This window comes from Palaemon carinicauda, chromosome 16, assembly GCF_036898095.1.
Source record: "Palaemon carinicauda isolate YSFRI2023 chromosome 16, ASM3689809v2, whole genome shotgun sequence".
NCBI lineage: Eukaryota > Metazoa > Arthropoda > Malacostraca > Decapoda > Palaemonidae > Palaemon > Palaemon carinicauda.
The window spans coordinates 44,301,746-44,311,259 of NC_090740.1; positions in this window are offsets into that span (position 1 = coordinate 44,301,746).

Sequence of the window (9,514 nt, forward strand, 5' to 3'; positions counted from 1 at the left end):
TCTATGTCACAATCAAATATTATCAATAACTAAAGGATATTTGTTAACAATGTATGAGTGATAATGAGTGTAGGTGATGTCCAGTATGAAAGTGTGGAAAGTATAACAATTGAAAAAAGTAAAATGTATGAAAAGAATTGCTAAATTTAGGCGTGAAATGGGTTTTAAGGAGGAAGTAATGAATGTTGGGGAATCTGTATATATGTATGTGTGTTGTTTAGAAACTTTAACAAGAAAGAATTATGAGGATCAAGGAATAAATGAGGAGTAAGGAGGTGATGGAGAAGATTTAGGTCACAGTACCTGAAAACGTACGCTAATCATCATTATTATTATTATTATTATTATTATTATTATTATTATTATTATTATTATTATTATTATTATTATTATTATTATTAGCTAAGCTACAACCTAAGTTGGAAAAGTCTGATTCTATAAGCCCAAGGGCTCTAACAGGGAAATATAGCCCAGTAAGGAACGGAAACAAGCAAATAAAGAAACTACTAGAGAAGAAATAACAATGAAAATAAAACATTTTAAGATCATTAACAATGTTAAATTACATATATCATATATAAACTATAAAAACTTCACAGAAAACCAGAGGAAGAGAAACAAAACAGAGTAGCGTGGCCGAGTGTACCCTCAAGCAAGTTTGTTCATTTGAAATGAAAGGAGAAAATCAGGCGCGCGTAACAAATTGACATTAGACGATATTTAGAAATTGTTCAGATTTATGAAAGAAAGTAAAACTGTGAGTGTAAGAATTGGAATGGACGAAGGCATGCCAGATTTTGGGAGTTTCGAGAGAACCCGTTTTTCAAAGGACTAATGAGGATAGCTGATATTGTAGTCAGGACGAATAATGTAGGAATACCTGAAAGGGCGAATGGAGGATTTAGACAGGGAAATCTGCTTTGGAGAGTTATAATTGCTAGTGCTCAGCTATGTAGTTCGGGTAGTTGTAGCAGCGAGGAAAAGTGTTACAGGTGTAGATCCTGCTTTTCCAACTAGGGTTGTAGCTTAGCTAGTATCAATAATGATAATAATAATAGAAATAATGGTAATAATAATTTAGAATTTTGATAATAATAATAATAATAATAATAATAATAATAATAATAATAATAATAATAATAATAATAATAATAATAATAATAATAATACTAACTACCGCCCATTCTCAAGTGGATATGGGAGTAGTCAAACAAATGGGATTAAACCAGAGTAATGAAACACGATACGTGATGGGAGAAGGAACAACAAAATAAAGTTAAATTTTTCTGTATATGGATAGGTAGATGTGAAACTAATTGGAAATGAGGAGCCTTTGCGTCTGAGAACCACAACAGTTTTCACTTTGAAGAGAGAGAGAGAGAGAGAGAGAGAGAGAGAGAGAGAGAGAGAGAGAGAGAGAGAGAGAGAGAGAGAGAGAGAGAGAGAGAGAGAGAGGATAATTATAAAATGTTTAACCTACGATATTTTGCTTTTTATAATCATTACTTTTTCAATCTATATTTTGTAAGTTCTTTCACTTTTCTAGATTATTCTTCTACCACCTGATCCCGTCACTGGATATGTAACCCCTTTCTGTGTAAAGATAAAAGTTTCCCGCATTTTTTATCATCAGATGGCGAGTAAGAAAAAAATTCTGTTGAAATTTTTCAGGAAGGAAAGTAACCCATTTATTGAATGTTTCTGTAAATGAGATACGGTACAGAAAAGTAACATTTCAAATGAAAAACGTTAACTAAACGATAAAAACTGAAAAATGAACAGAAAAAAAAACGTGTTTTATTATAAAATGGACTCAAGGATGATATAGGAAATACGGCTTCAATGAATATTTATAAAAAAAGAAAATAAATTTTTATGGGTACAAGTAAAAAGAAAAGTTCTGAAAAAAAAGATCCCGGTTAACCTTACCTTACCCAGATATTATTTCTGAAAAAAAGGGTGTATGTGAAAAAAATATCCTTAAATATTTTCTATACAGGATTATATGCAAAAATAGAACAGAAAAAATATTCATATGGATAACGTTACTGTGAAAATCGTAATAATGGATGGTGTGTGTGTGCGTTAGAAAGAGAGCGATAGAGTTACTCATATTTTATTTCTCTATTGAGATATCTAAAAAATTAGATTTCGGGTCTATTCTATATTGTATTTCCTGCGTGATATTTTTCTTCAATTTGACCCTTCTTTATAATTATGGGAAGGGGAAACAAGAATATAGACCCTGTAGGTTTTTTGTTTTTCTTTCTTTTTTTATAATTGTGGGAAATTACTCTGCGAAGATCTCCCTGTAACAAGAATCCAGATCCTACCCGGGGGGATTAGAGTGACCACACTCCCACTTCAAGAGATCAGAAAATTGCATTGATGCAGTTCCTCAACCATTACAGTAAAGCAAAGAGATTACTCAATGACGGCTTTGTCTATGCTAATATCACCTCAGGAGTCGAGATATTGACTCAGCTAAGGGGAAAATTGTGGCCACATGGACGCTTTGGAGCTCGAAAGGTGGGGTCCTAATGAAGGTGTGATACTTTAATGTCCAACAGCAATCCTTTTTTATGTCCTCCATTATGATGACCATTTCGATTATAATTCTCAGCAATCATCGTTGGCGGGGAAGTATTTTTTCCTAGGCAATTTTAATGGCATTTCAATCGTTTATAGGCTTTTTTGTCTGAAGAATCCAAGACTGCTGTAGATGCTGCTGCTAGAAGTGTCTTAACCACTGCAAGTTCTCTTCATCTTCACTAAAAGGTATTAAAGCCAAAGAGGGGACTATAGGCACACCCATAAACTTAAAGGAAATAGAGAGGGATGTTTACTCCACTCTTTTCTTATGAGCAGCCTAGAATCTGGAGTGATAGTAGCACAACTAAGGGCAAAGGGTACCATCCAGTGGCTGTTGGGGCCTTTGGTTAGTGCGTGAACATGGGGGGACATAGGCATGTGGTGGGTGATTTCGTCACTGCACAGGCATATCACGAGGTGGGCCTCAATTTCCTACAGCATTCATCTCAGCTTCTGCCAGCGTTGTATGATTGTCCCCTTCCTGAGAAATGGAGTTGGTGTGGAAATTCTTAACGGTGAGGAAGTAAATGTCCATAAGAGCCTTCACTTCAGTCATCAAGTCCATGGGTGTCGACATCCAGAAGAGTAGCTCACACCAGTTCCGGTAGGCATTGTACCTAAACCATGAAGAAGATTTACTTCAAGAGGAAAACCATCTGCAACAGGCTGAAGGCGAGCAATACTGATCATATGTATGAGGGCCACCATCGCCTTTTGAAAAAAAGGTGAGTACGACTCTGGAACGTATGATTTGGAGGCACCATACTGTGCGGGGGCCAGCCTTGCTACCAAAGATCGCAGCAAGGACGTAGTCTACTTTGATGCTTGATCAGGTGAGGACTTGATGCGGAACTGAACCTTGACATGCTGAAACCAGGCAAACACATCTCTGCAGGCAAAGAGCGGGAGCTTCACTGTGGCAACATGAACAGATGAGCAAGGGTCGGTGGCGGGCTTCTTTGGATACGGCAAAAGAAGCTGAGAACTGGGAGGTGAGCTGGGTGTTTTATTCACTTCGTTGGTCACCCATGTGACAGGAGTGATGGTGCCTTTAACAAAAGCCAGGTCTGCATAAAACTAACATTATTGAGTGAAAACACAGTTATCTAGAGGCTTGCCAAAGGGTGACTTAAGGGTGACAATTGCATGCGTATATTCAATGTCTTTTGACCATAAGGTTGGCATTAATATAAAAGTTGAGAATATAATGATTACAATGATAAGAGAGCTAAAATTAGATTACTATATTAAACAGCTCTTTTTATCCGTGGAGTCAGATGATGGTTGTAGTGTAGAAGATAACGTAAAGAGGGTATTCTTCATTATTTATCTGTGCTCATGTTTGGTGTTTCAACTGGAGGATAGGTGAAGTGGTTCTAGAAAAGAAGGATGAAAGATGAAAGATAAAAGAAAGAATACTCAACTTCTTAATAAGCAAAGACTAATTCTCTCCTCATGTATATCAAATCTATTGAACACAATATTCACAAAAATGAAACAAGAGGAGGAAAACTTGACAGAAAAGTTTGTTAAAGTATTCATTGCAGGGAAGTGGAAGTTCTATTGCTCGGAGACTAAAACCTTCTGTTAGGCTATAGAACAATATTGTTTGGTTTTAGAATTAAGGGCTGGTTTCCTTATCTTAGTCTTCTCCACCCTATGATGACAAACCCAAGCATTATTGGCAATATAGAGCACTTGCACATAAGCAGGCCGACATTTCTTCTTCAATAATTGCTAGTTAATTATATGATAATGCTCAAATTAATTCAAAGGTTTTGAATGCTTAAAGGACACTCATGAAATGACAGAGGCAAAGGACAGTGATATTGCCCTAATAAGCAGGACAATGGCCTAGAGACTCACATATTATGATCAGCATCCAAGCACCCTATCCACCTAAGCTAGGATCAGGAAGGGCCAGACAATTGCTGCTGATGACTCAGCAGGTAGACCTATAGGCTCCCCTTTCTTTCATTTCTTATCTCACAATAATGTTGAGGCTGCAGCCACCAAAGGAACAAACGAGTTTGAGTGGGACTTGAACCCCGGTCTGGTGATTACCAGGCAAGGACGTTACCAACAGGCCATCACAACCCTGGTATAGTTCGACCATATATTGTTTTATGTCATAATTTCAAGAAAGATACGATTACAATGGCAATCATTATCACTATCATCATCATTGTTATTATTATTACAGACTTCCGCACTTACTTCAGTACTGGTTAATTACATTGCAGGAGATTAATTTCCCGAGCAATACTTTTCGTGGTGAATTTAATTAGGAAATATTTTCCTTCGAGATGCACTGATTAAATGTTGACTGAATTTCCAAGTAAAGTGAATTTTCATCGCCTATATTTAACAATGTGTTTAAATTTATTTTCTAAATAACTACGGATTGTTATTTTTTTAAGGATTTAATTATATATAAGCGATGAAAAATTCAATGTCGTCGATAGAATAATTTCGATAAGTTAGTTTTTTCGAAGATGTTATATGATATTCTTTAGTATTGTAATTCTGATTACAGTACAATTATATATATATATGTATATATATATATATATATATATATATATATATATATATATATATATATATATATATATACATACAGTATATATACAGTATATATATATATATATATATATATATATATATATATATATATATATATATATATATATATATATATATATATATATGTACGTGTATATATGTGTGTATGTATATAAATGTATATATATGTATGTATATATATATATATATATATATATATATATATATATATATATATATATATATACATATATACATATGTAAATGTGTGTGTATATATATATGTATATATCATAGACTCCTTTAAGGAAGGACTGGAACGTCCCCTGCTCGGGGTTTTTAACTTGAGTCTGAAAGATTAACTTGAGTCTGGACTAAAATGACTTCTAGAAAGGCTAGAAACACGTTCTCTGGATCCAAATGGGGGTTTTTGAGGATGGTGAGTTCAATAGTAACATTTTCAACACCACCTGGGGTCATCTTCAAGGTCTAAAGGTCATTTATCAAGGTCAAATTTGTGAATTTTGGTCATTTTTGCTCGTTTTTTGTGTGTAACTCATAAATGGTGAGAGATAGCTGATTATAATATGAGGCAAGTCTGCAGAGCTGTCCGAATTTAATATATATTGTCATATATCGTCCTTCAAGAAAGGACTGGAACGTCCCCTGATCGGGGTTTTTAACTTGAGTCTGAAGGATTAACTTGAGTCCTGGACTAAAATGACTTCTAAGAAGGGCTAGAAACACGTTCTCTGAGTCAAAATGGGGGTTATTGAGGACGGTGAGTTCAATGGTGACATTTTCAACACCACTTGGGGTCATCTTCATCATCTTCAAGGTCAAAAGGTCATATTTCAAGGTCAAAATAGTGAATTTTGGTCATTTTTACTCGTTTTTGTGTGTAACTCATAGATGGTGAGGGATAGCTGATTATAATAAGAGGCAAGTCTGTAGTTCTGTCCAAATTTTATATATATTGTCAAATATTGTATTACTCATACATTCCAAACAACCCCTAAAACAATGAAACACTAAAATAAGAAATAAAGAACGGTATTTCTCATCACAACAAAACTCAAAGACATTAACATTTTATTAGATGAACATCGCTAGATGGAGAGCTTTTCTTGCCTCCTGAGGCATCTCAAAGCCTTTTCTTTGTCACTTACATTGAGAACCTGAGCTTTCAATAGAATGTTGGCTAAAGTCGTACATGCTGCATTATTAGTAGCTAAAGGTGCATCTACAAAAGATAACAATTCAGCAAAATGAAAGCGGTAATGCATTTTAGTCATGGCATGCAAATTATAGGCATTATGTACGAAAAAGACAGTTGAAATAGTTGGCACACTCAGTCCACCTCTATTCAAATGATCTAAGAACTCAGATGACATCTCGTTACCATCTTCATCATCCATCATATCCTCCATACTAGTGCTATTACAATATTTATGAACAAGGTATCCAGCCAAATATACAACTTTATGCTTAAGGTTATCAGCAGACCTCAAGAGCTCCCGAGTGTCTAGAGGAGTGATCTCGTCAATGAGTTCACTTCTCTCATCTGGATTTATGGAAGAAGTACAATTCTTGTCGCAATCAAGCATACGAGAACTAGATTCTGGCATAATGTCATGCTTTAGAAGTGTCTGCGAATTTGTAACTTTTGCTGCAGCCATAATGTCAACTACATCAATGTAGAAGTTTCCACCACTTCTTTGCCTGGCTTGACCGAAAAACTTTTCCGAGGCTTCATCCGCGAATATAGCAGGAAGAACGTAGTCAAAGTCTTTCTCTGCCAGAAGCAATTTGGCAGCAGCCACATTATTACGTGTAGACACAATGAATGCTTCAGCCGTTTGCTTAGTTAACTTCAGCTTACGACCACTACCTCCTTGCCATGTGCAGGTCGATATAATTTGGCAGGCGACCTCCAACTTAGTGAAAGATGTACAGTCTGCTGTCCAAGGCTGTCTGGATTCGTCACGTAGATGTCTAGCTGAGAAACGGTCTTTCACATTCATCATCTTGAACCACTCACTCATTGTCTGGTTGAGAATGATGGTGCCTTCGCTGATGCCCAATGAATCCTTGAAGGTCTTTAAGGCAGCGACAGTCTTGTCATTGAACACCTGACATACTAAGGGTATGCTCTGGCGTTGAAGGGGTTTGGGGAAAACAGCGGTGTGCGTCAGCTTGGTTAAGCGAATAGGAGTAGCTCGGTCGATCTCATAAAGCTTGCGAATATCACTCCAGTAAGCTTTGTACTCATTGCCATGTACAAGAAATGAGAGTGTCTGGCCATCAACAGTAATCCAGTTGTTACGAACATTTTTGAAGATGTGCACGTAGTCGTACACTAAGAACATAGATTGCTCTTGAATGGATAGCACTTGACAACTTCCAGGTCCTCCAAGTTTTGAATAAACACTGCGATTGGTATTGCAATTGTCACATATCAAAGAAATCACAGTACCGCCAGCACCAACTACAGCTGAGGCAGCTTCAGTAAGAAGTTCACTCAGCTTATCGGCAGCTAGCTTTTTCCAGGGAAAAACGCGTAGAATATAGCGTGGACCACCAAAATGGCAGGCAACTTCAACAACCATAGCATGTGAAGCAAGCATTTCATGGTCACTACCCGCTGCAACGTTTTGAGCATATCCTAGAACATGTCCTCCAGAAAATCGCAATGTCTCGATCAGCTTTACTTCATCAAACATTAGATTCACCAAACACTTCTGCGGCTTAAGCTGGTCGAATAACGTTTTGAGGTTGGAGTCCTGCAGACTACTAGAAAGCACCTCTTTTATCTTTTTTGTTGATGGTAGAATGATTAAGCCAGATCGACGAATCATTTTGTATGCACTGGGTGATATGTTGTGAAGCGGCATTGCGAATATCAGAGTGTCGGTATGAAATCGACGACCATCAGGAGGTTTGAACACAAGCCGCAGCTGTGACAGAATGAAGGTTAAATGAGGAAGCTCGTGTGCCTCAGTCATTTTGCAGAGCTGGCTTATTATGTACTGAAGACTTTCCTGGCTTGTGTACTCATAGGTGTTTACCTGTTCAGTTATGGATCTAATCTGGGACCATTTTGAGAGCAAGCTGTTCTTTTGCAAAGGAAAAAGTCGTTTAGGCACCTCAATGTCATCTTTCTCAACTCTATTCAAGAATAGGAATCCAAAAGGTGAGTTGACTTGTTTTAGATGAAAGAACTGCTTGACAGTTTGTCCAGTAGCGTCAGTTCTTGATAGGTAGAGATCTTTCTGGTCTTTTATGACGTTAAAACCAGGAAAATAGGAGCTAATTTTGGCGCGAAATTGGTCGAAATCTCAGATTTTGTCTGCAGCCTCAGCAGCTGCATGCACCTTTTTAGCTCTTGATTGTGATGTAGAAGATGATGTTGGGCGTGGGGCTGAGGTAACCTGCTTCAAAGCTGATTTTGGTATTCCAGGAAATATTGATGGAGGTTGTTTGGGTCGCTTGCCACCCTTAACTGACACCCATTCACAATTGAAATGTGTCTCACAAATATATATCTCCTTCAAGCGTCTCAAGCTTTCTTTCTCATTCGGCATTGCCAATATCCATCTCTCCCTCTCCTCAGGATCTTTTGGGAAGGATATGACTTTTACAAAAGGTGTCCCATCATAGTTCCCTTTACAACCAAAGCACCTACAGTGACGTGGCATATTGTGAGATCACCAGCTGGACCGTTTCTATAACAAAAACAGAAACAAAACACATTAGTCAGTGAGATTTGAACAGAAAATGGGATTTGCATAGAAAACGAGATAAAAATAGGAAAAGTTGTGGGAGCAAAATGATCTTAAAATTTGAAAATACATAACATATGTCAATTTAAAAAAAAATCAGGCATGAAGTCTCTCAGACTCAAGTTAAATACCCCGAGGTCCTGACGTTCCAGTTCTTCCTTAAAGGAGTCTATGGTATATATATAGATATATATATATATATATATATATACATATATATATATATATATATATATATATATATATATATATATATATATATATATATATATATATATATTCATATATATATATATATATATATATATATATATACATATATATATATATATATATATATATGCACATAGTTAGAATGCTTGTAGTGGATGTTTAATCTTGTATATAAAGTACAAAGCAAAAGGAATTAGGGAGAGACAATATCATCATTTTCTATCTCATATTTCAGTTATGGTTTACACAAAGCTTCTATTAGAAAAAAAAAATTAAGTAATCTCAGTCCTCTGAATAGTTTGGACGAGTTGAGTATGGAAGGAAAGTCACTTAATGTCCCTCCAGCTTATGTTAAGACACAC